Genomic DNA, 18079 nt, shown 5'->3' with positions numbered 1-18079 from the left:
TCCCCATACCCCAATCCTGGTACGTATGGTATCGAATCCCTCATCCTGGTATGCATGGATTTCTCATCCCCAATCCTGGTATGTATGGCCCCCTCATCCCTATACTGGTATGCATGGCACTCCTTATCCCCCAATCCTGGTATGTATGTTATCCTTCATCCCCCAATCATAGTATGCATGGTACCCCTCATCCCCCAATCCTGGTATGCATGGTACCCCTCATCCCCCAATGCTAATATGCGTGGTACCCCTCATCCCCCAATCCTGGTATGCGTGGTATCCTCTCCCCCAATCCTGGTATGCATGGTCCCCTCACCCCCAATCCTGGTATGCATGGTCCCCTCATCCCCAATCCTGGTATGCATGGCACCCCTCAGGGGCGTACATAGGAATCATGGGGCCCCATAGCAGAAGTTCTAATTGGGCCCCCACCAAAAAATAAAAGTAAATAATTGTCAGGGTCACAGAAGAGCAGATCTCACAACTTTACAGCCTTTACATAGTAATTTTCCTCCTGCTGAAGTCCTAGATTCCTTTTTCATTGCCCCATAAAGTGTGATGCCAACAATGCCAACAAAAGTGTCCCCAAACACAGTATGATACCCCCATGGTGAATTCCTCCACATTCACAGTATAATGACCCTATTGTACCCCACCTCAACTCCCAAGCCAAAGTATGGTGACCCCAACACAGTATGATCCCCCAACTGTGACCCCCACACAGCCCTCCATGCTGTATAATGGGCCTACATACAATATAATGGCCCCACACCTCTCCACACTCCACAGAGTATAATGCACTGGTATAATGGTCCTCCATACAGTATAAGGCACTCGCCATGGTCCTCCACACAGTATAATGCACTCGCCATGATCCTCCATACAGTATAATGCACTCGCCATGATCCTCCATACAGTATAATGCACTCATCATGGTCCTCCACTCAGTATAATGCAATCACCATGGTCCTCCACCTAGTATAATGCACTCGCCATGGTCCTCCACACAGTATAAGACACTCGCCATGGTCCTCCACACAGTATAAGACACTCGCCATGGTCCTCCACACAGTATAAGACACTCGCCATGGTCCTCCACACAGTATAAGACACTCACCATGGTCCTCAACACACTATAAGACACACGCCATGGTCCTCCACACAGCATAATGCACTCGCCATGGTCCTCCACACAGTATAATGCACTCGCCATGGTCCTCCACACAGTATAATGCACTCGCCATGGTCCTCCACGCAGTATAATGAACTCCCCATGGTCCTCCACGCAGTATAATGCTCTCCCCATGGTCCTGTATGCAGTATGATGAACTCGTCATGGTCCTCCACACAGTATAATGCACTCGCCATGGTCCTCCACACGGTATAAGAAACTTGCCATGGTCCTCCACACTGTATAAGACACTCGTCATGGTCCTCCACACGGTATAAGACACTCGCCATGGTCCTCCACACAGTATAATGCACTCGCCATGGTCCTCCACGCAGTATAATGCACTCGCCATGGTCGTCTACGCAGTATAATGCTCTTTCCATGGTCCTGTATGCAGTATAATGCATTCGCCATGGTCCTCCACACAGTATAATGCATTCCCCATGGTCCTCCACGCAGTATAATGCACTCCCAATGGTCCTCAACACAGCATAATGCACCCCATGGTCCTGTACACAGTATAATACCCATTGGGTAAAATGCAGCTTCCCCCCACCATAGGGTAAAATGCAGCCCCCAGTCCTCCAGTTTTATCTGTACTCACTAATTTATAAATAAATACATACTTACCGCTCCTCGTTCCCCGCTGCTTCAGTCTCTGCAGCGCGTCTCTGTCATCACCTCAGTAGCTGCCAGCTACACTTTCTGACAGAGCGTGGAGCATCATCACGCCGCTGCGTCAGACGCAGAGGAGGAATGATGGGAGAGAGAGTGTCACATGACATTCCCTCCTCCATCATTGCTAACCACCAGGGTCGACTCCAGGTTTTCGTGGGTCCCGGGCGAAAGAGTCTCAGTGGGCCCTTTAATACATATTAACATTCATGATGCACAGATACGGCGGAGAAATATAGGTATAGTACACAAGGTCCCCTCATCCTTCATATATGCAGGCATGCACACACACAGTACGCAGACACGCACACACACATTACACAGACACGCACACACACAGTACGCAGACACACACACAGTACGCAGACACGCACACACACAGTATGCAGACATGCACACACACAGTACCCAGACATGCACACACACAGTATGCAGACACGCACACACACAGTACGCAGACACGCGCGCACACACAGTACGCAGACACGCGCACACACAGTACGCAGACACGCGCACACACAGTATGCAGACATGCGCACACAGTACGCAGACAAGCACACACACAGTACGCAGACACACACACACAGTACGCAGATATGCACACACACAGTGTACAGACACGCACACACACACAGTACGCAGACATGCACACACACACAGTATGCAGACATGCACACACAGTATGCAAACAAGCACATACACACAGTACGCAGACATGCACACACACAGTACGCAGACATGCACACACACAGTACGCAGACATGCACACACACGGTACGCAGACATGCATGCATATGGTACGCAGACATGCACGCACTTGGTACGCAGACATGCACGCACACGGTAAGCAGACATGCACGCAAATGGTAAACAGACATGCATAATAATGCCCCGTCTCATGCTGCACATAACACATCTGCATCTCTGGCTGCTATGGGCATAAAAGGGAACAAACTTATGGTGTGGCACCCATGCTCCCCTGACCTCAACCCCATTGAGAACCTCTGGAGCATCATCAAAAGGAGTGTCTATGATGGCGGGAGGCAGTTCACATCTAAGCAACAGCTCTGGGAGGGTATTCTGTCCTCATGCAAAACAATTAAAGCAGAAACCATCCAAAACCTGACAAATTCAATGGACGAGAGAGTTCAGAAGCTCCTTTCGAACAAGGGGTCCTATGTGCAAATGTAACATCACCTAGAATAAAGTTTTGAGTTGAAAACTGTTTGATTTCAGTTTGTAATAACCTGCTAATGCTTATAATTTCAAAAATGACCATTTTTTTGTTCTTTATTAAAATGAAAAGGTTGAAAACTCTGCTGTGCATAATAATTTGGAACATGCATTTTGAGTGCAGTTTGAGTTTTTTATTTTTTAAAAAATATACTGTTATCATAGGCAGTTTGTACCAAAACCTTTCAATTGTACTCTAATAGTTATTTGACTGGAAAATTACAATGACTGCAATTCATATAGGTAATTTGGGAAAATCTGCGAAAATATTATTTGCATAATAATTTGGAACACAGTGTATAGTGGCTTCAGACAGAGGGACGCTTGGTCGATTATATTATAGATGTACTGAGAATACAGGGGGTGTACTCACTTATTCTGAGCGCAGTATATTACGTACTGAGAAAGCAGAGGGGTGTACTCACTTACGCTGAACACTGTGTGTATAACGTACTGCGAATACAGGGGGGTGTACTCACTTATGCTGAGCGCTGTATGTATAACGTACTGAGAATATGGGGGGGTGTACTCACTTATGCTGAGCGCTGTATATATAATGTACTGAGAAAGCAGAGGGGTGTACTGACATACGCTGAGCGCTGTATATATAACATACTGAGAAAGCAGAGGGGTGTACTCACGCTGAGCACTGTGTGTATAACGTACTGCGAATACAGGGGGGTGTACTCACGCTGAGCGCTGTATGTATAACATACTGAGAATATAAGGGGGTGTACTCACTTACACTGAATGCTGTATGTATAATGTACTGATAATACAGGGGGTGTACTCACTTACGCTGAGCGCTGTGTGTATAACGTACTGATAATACAGGGGGGTGTACTCACTTATGCTGAGCACTGTTTATATAACGTACTGTGAATACAGGGGGGTGTACTCACTAACGCTGAGCGCTGTATGTATAACGTACTGAGAATACAGGGGGTTTACTCACGCTGAGTGCTGTATATATAACGTACTGAGAATACGGGGGGTGTACTCACACTGAGCGCTGTATATATAACGTACTGAGAATATGGGGGGTATACTCATGCTGAGCGCGATGTGTATAACTTACTGAGAACACAGGGGGGTGTACTCACTTTCGCTGAGTGCTGTAGATGTAACGTACTGAGAATACAGGGGGTTTACTCACTTATGCTGACTGCTATATGTATAACGTACTAAGAATACAAGGGGGTGTACTCACTTACAGTGAGCGAATACAGGGGGTGTACTTACTTATGCTGAGCATTGTATGTATAACGTACCGAGAATACAGTGGGTGTACTCACTTATGCTGAGCGCTGTATTCATAACATACTGAGAATACGGGGGGGTGTACTCAGTTACGCTGAGCGATGTATATATAACATACTGAGAATAAAGGGGGGTGCACTCACTTACGCTAAGCGCTGTGTGTATAACGTACTGATAATACAGGGGGTGTACTCACTTGCGCTGAGCGCTGTATATGTAACATACTGAGAATACAGGGGGTGTACTTACTTACGATGAGCGCTGTATGTATAACATACTGAGAATACAAGGGGTGTACTCACTTATGGTGACTGCGGTATATATAACATACTGATAATACGGGGGTGCACTCACTCGCAAATTTGTCTCTCTCTCTTTCTTTCTCTCTCTCGTCCTGGACATATTGTCGATATGGCGCCGCACTGAGCATGCTCAGTCTATAGAGGCTTGGGACAGAAGGACACATCCCTGGTTATATTATAGATGTTATCTGCCTGTCCTCTACCTCATTTGTTTTTTGTTTAATCTGAGTCAGTTATAGAATAGCCACAAGTAGTGCTCAACAGGAGACAGGCAACATCAAAAAAAGGAACAGAGAAAAAATTGTGGCACTAACCCAGTGACTAAAAGGTAATTCCTTTATTATATACTGGGTGGAGGATACAGACAGAAATAAAAAAGAGCGATGGCCATTTCACGCTGGCAAAAGACCCTGAATGAAGTGCTTGGCAGCGCAAAACGGCCATCTCTCTTTTTTCTGTCTATATCCTCCACCCGGTATGTAATAAAGGAATAACTTTTTAGCCACGTGGTAAGTGCCACAGTTCAATGCATTGCTGAGCCCTATTCCACAACTGTTGTAAGTCAGAATATGGCACGAAAAGGTCAGCTAAGTAAAGAGAAAGGATTATGCATCATTACTTTAAGACATGAAGGTCAATTATTCTGAAACATTGTTAAAATCTTGAAGTTATCCCCAAATGCAGTCATGAAAACCATCAATTGCTATGATAGAACTGGCTTTCAGAAGGACTGCCACAGGAACTGCCAAACTCTGCTGCAGATGATAAGTTCATCGGATTTATCAGCCTCAAAAACTGTAAATTGACAGCATCTCAGGTAACAGCCCTCATAAATGATGCACAGACATCAGGTAGATGACACAACATTGACTGTCCAGAGGAGGCTGCAAGAAGCAAGCTTTCACCATTGAATTAATGCAAACAAAGACAGCAAACAAGAAAAGTCTTTTTTGGGCTAAGTAATACAAGACAACGCTTAGTGGGATCATCATTTGTATTGCAACAGGACAATGATCCATAACATACCTCTAGGCTATGTAAGTGCTATGTGACCAGGCTATGTAAGGGTTTATTTGGTCAGATTACATGGCCTCCAGAATCACCCAACTTCATCCCAATTAATATAACTTGGCATCAATTGGGCAGCAGAGTGAAGGCAAAGCAGCCAACAAGTGCCCAGCGTCTTTAGGAGCAACTTAAAGTCTGATGGAAAGCCATTCCAGGTGATGCTGATGAAGCTACTAAAAAGAATAACAAGAGGGTGTCAAGCTGTCATCAGCGTAAAAGGGGAGTATTTTGAGAAATCTAAAGTTTATCACACACTCTAATTGGTTTCCTATGACTTTCTTGACTCCTTGCTTCTATATTGGTCTAATTTGTGGTTTTGCTGCCTTTAGTCTGAATCTACAATGTGAACATCCCAATAAGAAAAAGAGAACTGTTGCATGAAAAGATGAGTACAAACTTTTGACCGGTAGTGTAAATGCAAAATATAATGCAAACTTTAATTCAAATTTATTGAGAAACATACAGGTTGGAAATGCGTAGGCCTTCATCTGGGATTCTTGTATCTAGTATGTTTTTAATCACAAGAAATAAAGTTGTTTTTAGATTTTTCTACTTCTGATGGTTATTGCACTGCCGCATGCTTCTCTGACATTAAGTTCACATTCGTGCACCATCAATGATATATGGAGTCCTCTGTTTTTTCATACTGGTGGCTGAGCTGAAAATATTTATTTTTACCTATGGTTTAGGTCTAATTTTTATTGCTTTATTTACAGAGACTTTTTGATATATTTCTTTCATTTTACTTTTTCAAATGTATATATTTTTTTCTTTTTATTATTATCATGTATATTACTGAAACTACCTTCAAAGCTATAGAGTTTTTTCAGTTAATAAACAGATTAGATTTAAATAGCGTGACTGCACTTTTCAAGACCAAGAATGCCGAATATCTTACAGATAAATCCGATTTGGGAGATTATGTGAATAAACTTGAAAAACCTATATCACTGAGATTACAGTCTTGGTAGGACTGTACCACCTTACAAACATACCTTACTAAATCCATGATCCCTCAAGGCTTACGCATGAAGAAAAGCCCTAACACAACATATAACAAGATTGTCTTTAACCAGTGAAACGTTATATTATCAGAAAGTTCACTCACGTTAATGTAACTCATTGTCACACACGAGCAGGGTAAACTGAACACCTTGGAACTTGCTATTAATGAACTTGCAGATTCAATTTAAAAAATATACTAATCACACATAATGTATAGATTTGAAGAAAACTATCAATGACAATCTAAGTAGAAGATACTGTTTCAAATACCAAGGATGCAAAATTTAACAGACTTATGAAACCTGCAGTATAGACCTGGCAAATACAAACGTGAACACACATATCCTGGTTCAATTTTAAAAAGAGGAAAATATGGAACCAAAGGAAATAATTCTGACGTACACGCCAACTATACATCATCTGAATATGACACATCACATGCAACTACTGATCTCTCAGGTTATGAGATTGATGGACCATCAGTTCATCCAGCAGCTATTATTTCTCGTATGTCTCCAAAAAATGGAGGAGCATCACCCAGAACAAAACCAAGGTGAACAGACATGTAAAAAGAGCAGGCAGGAAAAACACTTTTATCTGGTTGATGGATCTTGTCGAAATGTACAAAACTTGGAATCTAATGTCACATATGAAAATTAATAAACTGGTTTAAATTTTACAGAACAAATTTCCTTTGTGAATTTAAAATCTTAATATTCTTCTCAAGATGAACATTCATCTATTTCAGATGAGCCATTCTCCAGCGCTACAGAGAATCAGGATTTTTATCCCATGCAGTCTCATATCCCTGCAATGGACAATTTTCAACTCATTATATAGGAAATATCAAATAAATTATATAGTAAAGCAAAAATCCGGAATCCTAATCTGACTAAGTCAGAACAAAAATCGATGTCACAACTATGAAATATTCCTTATTTGGAATTCACAAAAGGAAGATTCTGTTGTATCCTTGACAGAGGTCTCATGAACTGCAAATTGAAGAGATGCTATCCAACTTTCAAAAGTATTGTCAAGTCCCATACAATTGTCTTATAGAAATTTTCTGAAAGTCCTTAGCAGAAGTTTTAACAAAGAAACAGTCATAGGAAATATTAGATCATAAGGAACTAGAATATCTAAATCCTCTTTCTCCTAAAGTCCCTTTATTTGCTGTCCCAAAACTTATAAAAATACCCCCACCTTCACTTCGGCCTATAGTCTCAGGCATAGGATCATTGACAAAAAAATCCATGTGCTTGGCTGGATATGAGACTTCAAGCACTTGTTCAAACAGCTCCTAGTTACATTAAGCACAGTAAGCACATTTTAATGGTTACATCTATCCTCACATCTGTCCTCATAATCTGGCCAATGTGACTTTATTTGACCAATTTGAAGAAAACACTAACTATTCTTTACATTTAAAGAAATTCTTAATCTCAGTCACCACTTTTTTACTTACTAATAATTATTTTTCTTTTTGGGTACATCTGCAATGTCAAGTATGTCCCATAGGAGCTAAATTCTCTCCATCCTGTAATGGAGAGAACATCGGAAAACATCGGATAGCACTTGGCCATGTTATACGCTAGCTACACGCCAGAGTGAGAGAGCCCTAATAATAAATTAATTTTTGCTTCCAATATTTATTTCCTGTTGGTTCGCTTTTGGATATCTTATTAAGTGGGGATATCCAAAAAGTACACAGGGTTAACAGTCAAATTGTCAGGAAACCAATTGCGGACAACTCTTTTCTACATCTAAGTGACAATATCAGTTCCTTGAGAGTAATTGCACTAAAAAAGGTTTGTCATCCTAAACATGGTGGAGATTGTTTTAGTTTACTACATAATCGCGAGGTTATGTGAATCTTTAAACTTGGCGCTAGATAACCAACTGGTTTAAATATTAAAACTGATATAATATTACTGGAAAAAAGGTCTCTTCCCCTTCATTATACTGCTCTCAGATTACATATTAAAAACCTGCTGACAGATTCCCTTTAAGAACCATTCAAGTTCAAAATGTGTGGGAAAGTCTACCGGAATTCTTGAACCTTCTATGTTTTATTAGTCACATGAAATAAAGTCGTTTTTATTTTTTTCTACTTCTGAAGGAATGTTGGATATTATCTTTCTAATGCACAGCTGCATGTTTCTCTGATATGGAATATCCGTGCACCATCGATGATAAATGAAGCGCACTGTTTTTTCATAAAGGTGGGTGAGATGAAAATATTTTTTTCTCTTCTTAACTATGAATGCAAAGCAGAACTGCCCACTCAAATTATGAAAAATATAACTTTATTGATGTATAAATGTAATGGAATCACATAGAAAAAACATATTTAAGAATACTTAAAATCACCGATATGTGCACACAACTGCTTGCCCAATGTAGTGTACCACAGGGCCAACCACATCCTCCAGATCAGTAATCCTATGTCCATAGAAATGAATACTAATCAGAAAATATTAGAGGGGATGTCCCCTTTCAGACAATGTTTGGCCCCAGCTGGAGTTTGTTAAAAAATAATGACTGACTTTATACTTGCCTTTCCCTAAAGAAATGGATTAAAGATTTATATAATCCAACCAAAGACCTAAATTTATTTCAGAATCACTGGGATACACATTCCAAAATTATTGCTACATAAACTGACATGTCAGATTTGAAAAATTGGGGCTTGGTCACAAAGGACAAAATCAGCTTTGTCATCGACAGGTTAAAATTGAAAATGTTACTAAAAGGGCGCGGAAAGTTGTTCATGATTAGCGCCCATCATCCAAAACCCTGAGAGTCGTGGCATGGGAGGGATGTGTTATGTTATTCACGAATATAACTTTATTCTTTTCCATTTTGAGATACAGTACAACACACTGTTTATACAAAGCTGAAAATCTTTATATTTACAGGCTAAATTAATATGTTTTTGGCACATAACTGAAATTTTGTGAAATTCATCCTTCTGTGTATTCAATCAACCTTGTAGCAAACCTTTTCTGTAATGAACTCCAGTTCTGCTCGGCTGGATGTAATTTGGAGCAATATCTAAGTATCCAAGGCACCGGAGATCAGATAAAATCTTTGGTGTTATTTAATCCAACCATTTAAAAGTAAAATAACAGCATGGTAGCAACATTTTGGCTGAGCATATGTGACCAAAACATTGATACCATGTTGTTATGCAAGTTTTAAGAAGATGGATTAAATAAAAATAAAGTTTTGTGGCTCAGATTCTTGGATACTGAATGTGAAATTGATGGGATGCAAGTTCTAACAGAGCTGCATGAAGCTGTACATGTGGTGCAAGGGACTTTGCTCTACCCATAATTATTTTGGAGCAGAAATTGTTCTATTCTATATATATACACTTGTTAGCATTAATTTTACCAAAGCCAGTGACCTTATTTAATGAGATTGTAGAAGTATACTCACCTGACCAGTCCTTATATGCTGACAGCAATAAAGCTGGCCACACACATGAGATAGCAGTCAGACAAATGTTCATTCAGTAGACAGAAATAGCTGTCGGAAAAACGCTAATTCAGAAGACAGCTTGAATAAATCAGTTGCTTTAGCTCCACAGGTTTGCAAAACCATAGATAGAGAGAAGTACAATGAATGTGTGTTTCCTCTGTGCTGCTGCTGATGAAGATCCAAAGGAGAAATCCAGAAGACTTGATAAACTTAGTGCAATTTTATTATCAACGCGTTTTGAACTCATCTGACTTCTTCATCAGGATACAACCACAATCGGTTATTTTGCATAGTATTCTGGATCAGCAATAAAGAATGCATTTAAAAGGAATCTGTCACCAGGTTTTTGCTATGCAATCTGAGAGCAGCATAATGTAGAGGCAGAGACCCTGATATGTCCCGTTTGGTGAAATCTTAATAAAATCAGTGTTTCCTCTGCTGCAGATATAACAGTTTTCTGAAGGCTGATTTCTTTACAACCCTGCCCACACCTCTGATTGGCAGCTTTCTGTGTACACTGTACTTTTAGAAAAAAAAAATAATACCAGCTCACCTCCAATGGAAGTTGATCAGGTCCAGGATCAGCAATTAACGCTACTGTGGGCGCTTTGGCGATAGCTGTGTTAGAAGAACAACGGTGATCCAGCCCCACGGAAAACAGATGATCTCTTTATTGCAGATTCATTTAAAATAATACGTTTGGTGTTCTTGTATAGACTGGCAGAAAAAGTATAACAATCACTCCAAAAAGGTGGGGACACAAGGACTAAGAGTGGAGGCTACCAGACGCGTTTCGAACCCAGGTACGTTCTTAAACTTGGTATGAATGAGTCATTCATACCAAGTTTTAAATTAATCTATAATAAAGAGATCATCTGTTTTTAATATGACCTGGCGTCCGGGGAGCTGGATCACCATTGTTCTTCTCACACAGCTACACTGTACATTGACTGAAAACTGATCAGTGGTGGGGGCGAGGTTACACAGAGCAGGAGGGCTACATGGAATCAGAAACTAGTCCTGTAGTGATAATCTCCTGCTGATAAAACAGTGATTTTATTGAAACAACAACACACAGTAAGTGATTCATCTGTGTAATCAGGGTCTCTGCTGCGATATTATGCTGCTCTCAGATTACCTATAAAATTTTGCTGACAGATTCCCTTTAAAACATAGCATCACTGGACCATGCAGGTTTAAATTTAAGGGTATGTCCACAGTGCGTCCTTTTGTACCATGTGCTGAATGTGCTAAAAAAAAAAGCTAAAAAATCACTAGCCAAAGATCAAAAGAATGATCCTATTAATTTGTATAGAAAAACAACTTGCTGATTTTAGATGCCAAACATTTAAAAGAAGGAATGTATATATTCTTCTGGGGTTTTCTTCTAGGAAGACGCTCAATAACTTTCAATAGAAGTCAATGGGAAAGCTATGAATACACACAAAAGATATCCATGATTTGTTTTGAGAATTTTGTCAGCTTAAAAATCTTTAGCTTTTTCTTCATTAAGTATTGGATTAAAAATCCCAGAAAAAGATGCCCAAAAACGCTGCATAAAAAAATAAAAAAAAAGCAATGCTGTCGTAAAAAAACTTTGAGAAAGCACTGAAAAAATTACCAAAAGAGCTAGAAAGTGATGCTTCAGTTTTACTAAACTGCAGAGGAAAGTTTAGATTCCTGAAATGCTTGAAAAATGGACATTTTTGACTACCAGAAAATGACGCAATATGAACATACTCTTACTTTCAGTTACTCCACTAAGACAACAAAAAAGTCAAAAGAGTCCAAATGTATGAAACAAGGGAACACACTGTCAGTGCACATTGAAAAGGAAAGAATGCGGCAAGCAGTAAGATCAGAGACTAGTCAAGCCCCCGAACAAGATGTTATTGATTATGTCCCAATTGAAAGTAGTGATGTTCGTTTTATGGCCTGGGCTCGTCTCTGATCTACCTGCTTGCCATGTTCTCTCTTTCTCAATGCCTACTGACAGTGTGCTCTCTTTCCAGTTCATCACGTCTCTTTAGATCTGGCGAGGGACCACAATGTCAGTGCACATTGAAATAACATAAGAAGACTCTCACTTGCAAATTTGCAGAATTTGTAGATTTTTATTCCATGCTCTTCAAACGAGTACACACGTATGCAAAGGTTAGGATTATGTTGTCCAGACTCTTGGCTAGTGAGGCTGGACCGTGTGGAAGAAAGTGTGATGCTGGGAAACATACTATTAACATTATCTGCCATCCAACTGACCACTTGTTCACACTTTTCTGGCTTCAACAGTGGTGTCCCGTGCCCCCCTGCAAAGTGGTACAAGAAGCTAGGTTTCATGGATGAGTGTTGTCCTCCTGCACTAGGCACAGTTTTACATGGCCCACGGTCTCGGCATCTGCGTGCACCATCAGCAGCACGTCCACTTCCCCGTCCTTTAATGCAGGCCTTGCACATTTTAAATTATGTATATAATATACGCCTGTAAACTTTCCAGTATTAATAGGGAAAGTAAAAAGGGTAGTTCCTGTAAATATGTGTAGTGAGGGCCACCTGAAAACCCTCTAAAAATTATGAGCGAGGGCTGCCTGACGACCATGTATAAAGTTGTAGTGAATGCCGTCTGAAAACCCTCTAAAAATTATGAGTGAGTGCCACATTAAAATTCTGAGCGAGGGCCGCCTGATGACCATGTAAAAATTTGTAGCGAGAGCCATCTGAAAACCCTCTAAAAATTTTGAGCGGGGCCAAATGATGACCCTGTTGATATAGTGGAGGAGGAGGTCCCTAAAAAGAAGAATCCATGAACTGCTTACTCTTTTTGTTACGGGTCCGGGGGGTGGAACCTTTGTGCTACAGTGCAAGGAGGGACCCAGAGGGGCGTAACTAAGTATCAACCCGAACCGACCATGGTCGTACGGTGGCTAACGACTTCGTGACCAGGGAGGGACCGAGCCGAGGGACCAGTTGCTACTCTGGGGACGACCTTGTAAGGAAGCATGTGACTCCCACAGTACAGATGGCAGGGACTGACCGGAATAGCAGGTAGGCACAGCAGGCAGGCTGGCGAGCAGAAGCATCCAGGTAGGCTATCAGGTAGACACGGCAAGTGACAGCAGGAGTCTCTAGGTGGGCTGGCAGGTGGTCATGGCAAGAGACGGCAGGAGTCTCTAGGTGGTCACGGCAAGTGACGGCAGGAGTCTCTGGGTGGGCTGGCAGGTGGTCACAGCAAGTGACAGCAGGAGCCTCCGGGAAGGCATGGCAGGTAAAAAGCAGGTAACAGGCAGGTCACAGGCAAGTGCTCCCAGGTGAGTGAGCTGGCAGGCACGGCAGATAACAGGCAGGCAACAGGCAAGTGCTCCCATGTGAGCGGACTGGCAGGCACGGCAGGTAACAGGCAGGCAACAGGCAAGTGCTCCCAGGTGAGCGGACTGGCAGGCACGGCAGGTAACAGGGAGGCAACAGGCAAGTGCTCCCAGGTGAGCGGGCTGGCTGGCACGGCAGGTAACAGGCAGGTAACAGGCAGGTAACAGGCTGGTGGGCAAGACTGGTAGTCAGGCTAGCAGCGGGACCTGAGGGCTGAAGCAGAGGTCAGAAAAACTGTGCAACAACTTTTGCTCGGGCACCTCCATTTTGGAGGAGGTGCCTTATATATGGGAGGACCCTCGGCTATTGGCCAGGGACTCCTTAGGACGGCGCGTGGCCCCTTTAAGAAGGAGGGAGCGGCTGCGCGTGCGCCCTAAGCACAGTGCCCGGGGAGCTGTGCACGCCGGCAGCAGGAAGAGGAGCGCTGGTGAACGCAGAGCGGGGAGCGTGGGGAGCAAGGAGGTGAGTGTGACGGCGTCTCTGCCTGGCAGGGGGCAGAGACGCCGATGCTACACTTTTTTTGGGTGGAAAGGGGTGCATGGGAATACACCAGAAAAAAAAGAAACATTTTAATTGGCTTTATGTTCCACTGCTGTCATGCGGTGGGGTTGAGAAGTCTGAGCTAAAGCAGGACTTCTTCATTTTGATAAGAGTAAGCCTTTTCAGCTGGCTGATGCGCCTATTCGTTATTATGCTCCCAGCAGCATTAAAAACCCGGTCTGACAAAACACTAGCGGCAGGGCAGGCCAGCACCTCCAAGACATAGAGTTCATGCCACGTGTCTAGTTTAGATACCCAACATTGTACGCACAGAGGAATCACGGAGGGCACTGGTACGGTCGGCTAGGTACTCTTTACCATCTTCAAAAACTGTTCGCTTTATGTCAGACTCCCCCATGCATCAGGGTCTGGGCGCTGGGAGGGTGTAATGAATCTGTCCCAGACCTTTCATAGTGTTCCCTTGCCTCTGTTGGACCTGGTGTGTGTCTCCCTCATCTATCCTCCTTGGTTTCCCAGGATCTATGACCCATGCAGCCAGAGTTGATCGACTAGGGCCTTCCGGTATTGCACCATTTTACTAGCCTTCTCCACCGCAGTAGAAAAGATGGAAAGTACTCCTTGCAGAGTGGGTCGACAAGGGTGAACAACCAGTAATCATTGTTCACCAAAATGCTTATAGCGCGAGGGTTACGGGAAAGGCAGCGGGATATAAAGTCAGCCATGTGTGCCAGACTCCCAACAGACAAGACTTCCCTGTCTCCACCAGAACGACTCTCCATCTCCTACTCCTCCTCTTCCCTCTCCTCCTCCTCTTCAGCCCATCCATGCTGAACAGATGGGATAAAGCTCGTGTGGGTAGTACCCTCTATAGAACAGGCAACCATCTCCTGTTCCTCCTCAGCTTCCTCCTCCTCTTTATCAACTAATTTATCACCCAATCCGCGCTGACAAGATGAGATGAGATTGGGCTGGGTAGTATCACCCTTTGTATTTTCTTCCTCCATCTTCATCTGGTAAACATTCAAAGCTTCCTCTTTAATTCTGAGCAGCGAGCGTTTGAGTAGACACAGAAGCAGGATGGTTACGCTGATTATGGTGTTATCGCAATTCACCATCTTGGTTGATTCCTCAACGTTTTGGAGAACCTCACAGATGTCAGACATCCATGCACACTCGTCAGTTGTTATATGCGGAGGCTGACCGGAACACTGATGACATGTTGTAGCTGGTATTCAACTACTGCCCTCTGCTGCTCACAAAGCCTTGCCAACATGTGTAATGTGGAGTTCCAGCTCATAGTCATGTCGCACACCACTTGGTGAGCTGGCACTTGCAAGCATTGCTGCAGCATTGCCAGACCGGTGGTAGCTGTAGCTGACTTGCAGAAATGGGCAAACACGCGGCATGTCTTCACAAGTAGCTCAGGCAAATCTGGGTAGGTTTTCCGAAACCTCTGAACCACTAAGTTGAGCACGTGGGCCAGCCATGATATGTGTGTGAGCTTGACAAACTTCAAAGCTGCCACCAAGTTACATCACACGACCATGCCTGGTTGTAGCTTCAGTGGCGAGAGCTACAGCTCTTTCTGGTGTGTTATACCTTTCCACAGCTGTGCAGCAGTGTGCTGTTTACTACTTAAACAAATTAGTTTCAGCACAGCTTGTTGCTGCTTCACTGAAGCACTGCTGCAGTGCTTCCAGCTTGCGGCTGATTTGGACGACATGCTCCAAGATGAGAATACGGACATGGAGGATGAGGAGGAGGGTTTGCAGAAATTGGTGGAGGAGTTGGAGGAAACTCTGATGGAACTAGGGCCCGCAATCCTTGATTTCGGTAGCATGTGTGCTGTCCCAGAGTCCAACTCGGTACCAGCCTAAACAAGGTTCACCCAGTGTGCCATTAGGGAATTGTAGCATCCCTGGCAACAATCACTTGTCCATGTGTCTGTCGTTAAGTGGGCCATCTCAGTAACTGTGTTGGTTAAGGCACAGGGAATTTTATGGGACATGTGCTGGTGTAAGGCGGGGACAGCACATCTGGAAAAATAGTGGTGGCTGGGGACCGAGTACTAATGGACAGCCACCGACATTAGGTTGCAGAAAGCCTCAATGTCCACAAGCCTAAACTGCAACATTTCCAGTGCAAGCACTCTGGAAATGTGTCTGTTTAGTGTTTGGGCCCGTGAGTGGGTGGCTGGCTATTTTCTTTTGCGTGCCAAGGCCTTCAGAAGGGACAGTTGGACGCTGCCCTGGGACAAAGAATTGGATGTGGTTGCTGATGGTGTTTGCAAATGTGCAACGACAGATGCAGGGCGAGAGGCATCTGTGCCTGCATCCTGGACAGGGGATTGGCAAGCATGTAGCACAAGGAAAGAGGCAGTGATGTAACCCGCAGATGCTGATTTGGAATCCAGGTGTTCGGCCCACCTACACCGGTGCCTTGACGAAATGTGCCTGACATGGTGGTAGTCAGACTGATAGTGATCAGGCCCCTGCCCCCTACCCTCTTGGTACAGCACAGGTTGCAACTGACCATTCTTTTATCGTCTGCACTTTCTTTTAAAAAGCACCAGATTATGGAACACCAAACAGATGGCCCTCGCTCAAAATCTTTACAGGGAAAAGAGGCTGCTCTCGCTCAAAATAGTGAGAGGGTACACAGGCGGCCCTCACTCAAACTATTGAAAGGGTAAACAGGTGGCCCTTGCTCAAAATATTGAGAGGGTAAACAGGCTGCCCCTTGCTCAAAATATTGAAAGGGTAAAAAGGTGGCCATTGCTCCAAATATGTAGAGGTTAAACAGGCAGCCCTCACTCAAAATATTGAGAGGGTAAACAGGTGGCCATCACTCAAAATACTGAGGGGGTAAACAGGCGGCTCTCGCTCAGAATCTTTAAAGGGTAAACAAGCAACCCTTGTTCAAAATATTGGGGGGGTAAACAGGCGGTCTTTTCTCAAAATATTGAAAGGGTAGACAGGCAGCCCTCTCTCAAAATATTGAGAGAGTGTAAACGGGTGGCCCTTGCTCAAAATATTGAGGGGTAAACAGGCAGCCCTCACTCAAAATATTGAGAAGTTAAAGAGGAGGCCCTCGCTCCAAATCTTTAGTGGGTAAACAGACGGCCCTCACTCAAAATATTGAAAGGGTAAACAGGCGGCCCTCACTCCAAATCTTCAGAGGGAAAACAGGCAGCCCTTGCTCAAAATATTGAAAGGGTAAACAGGCAGCCTTCACTCAAAATATTGAGAGGGTAAACAGGCAGCACTTGCTCCAAATCTTTAGAGGTTGAACAGGCGGCCCTCGCTTAAAATATTGAGAGGTTAAACAAGCAGCGCTCACTCAAAATATTGAGAGAGTAAACACGCGGCCCTCACTCAAAATATTAAGATTTTGGTATCAAGGTATCATTTTAATCAGTGTAATGTCGCCCACCTGACAGTGTATGTAGTTTACTGAGCACAATCCTGCTCACAGGTGCGCTTTAAAATTACATTTACAGGTTACTACCGGTGGGTGCAGTTTTATTTCCCTTCCTGTTATATCATCTACTGTAGTCACAGGTGATGGGAAATACTGTGAGAGATGGACCGGCTATTAAGGCTATGTTCACACGTTTTGCAACATTTTTGCATTATCATGAGTTTTATGCAAATTAACAGCAGCTTTTTACAATACCAGCAAAAGCTAGGAGATTTAAGAAATCTCATGCAGACAATTGATTTTTTTTCCTGACTGAAATGGAAAACTGCTGCATTTTTGAAAGAAGCAGTGTGTCATTTTAGCATTTTGCAGTGTTTTTTCACCATTGAAAGCAATGGGAAGGTGCAAAAAAGCAACAAAAGCACTGCATGTGAACATAGCCTGAGGGGTGGTTTAGTTTTACATTATAGTTTAGCCATTATACTACATTATAGTGCTTTAGTCATTATACAGGAAAGAATGTTTCCTAACATTTTTTCCTGTAAAATCCATTTTCTCTTCGGTTTTGTATGTTTTATTGTCACTTCGTAAAAGTTGC

This window comes from Phyllobates terribilis, unplaced genomic scaffold (assembly GCF_046119375.1).
Source record: "Phyllobates terribilis strain yellow unplaced genomic scaffold, ASM4611937v1 Scaffold_5__5_contigs__length_657084704, whole genome shotgun sequence".
NCBI lineage: Eukaryota > Metazoa > Chordata > Amphibia > Anura > Dendrobatidae > Phyllobates > Phyllobates terribilis.
This window is presented reverse-complemented; position numbering follows the sequence as displayed.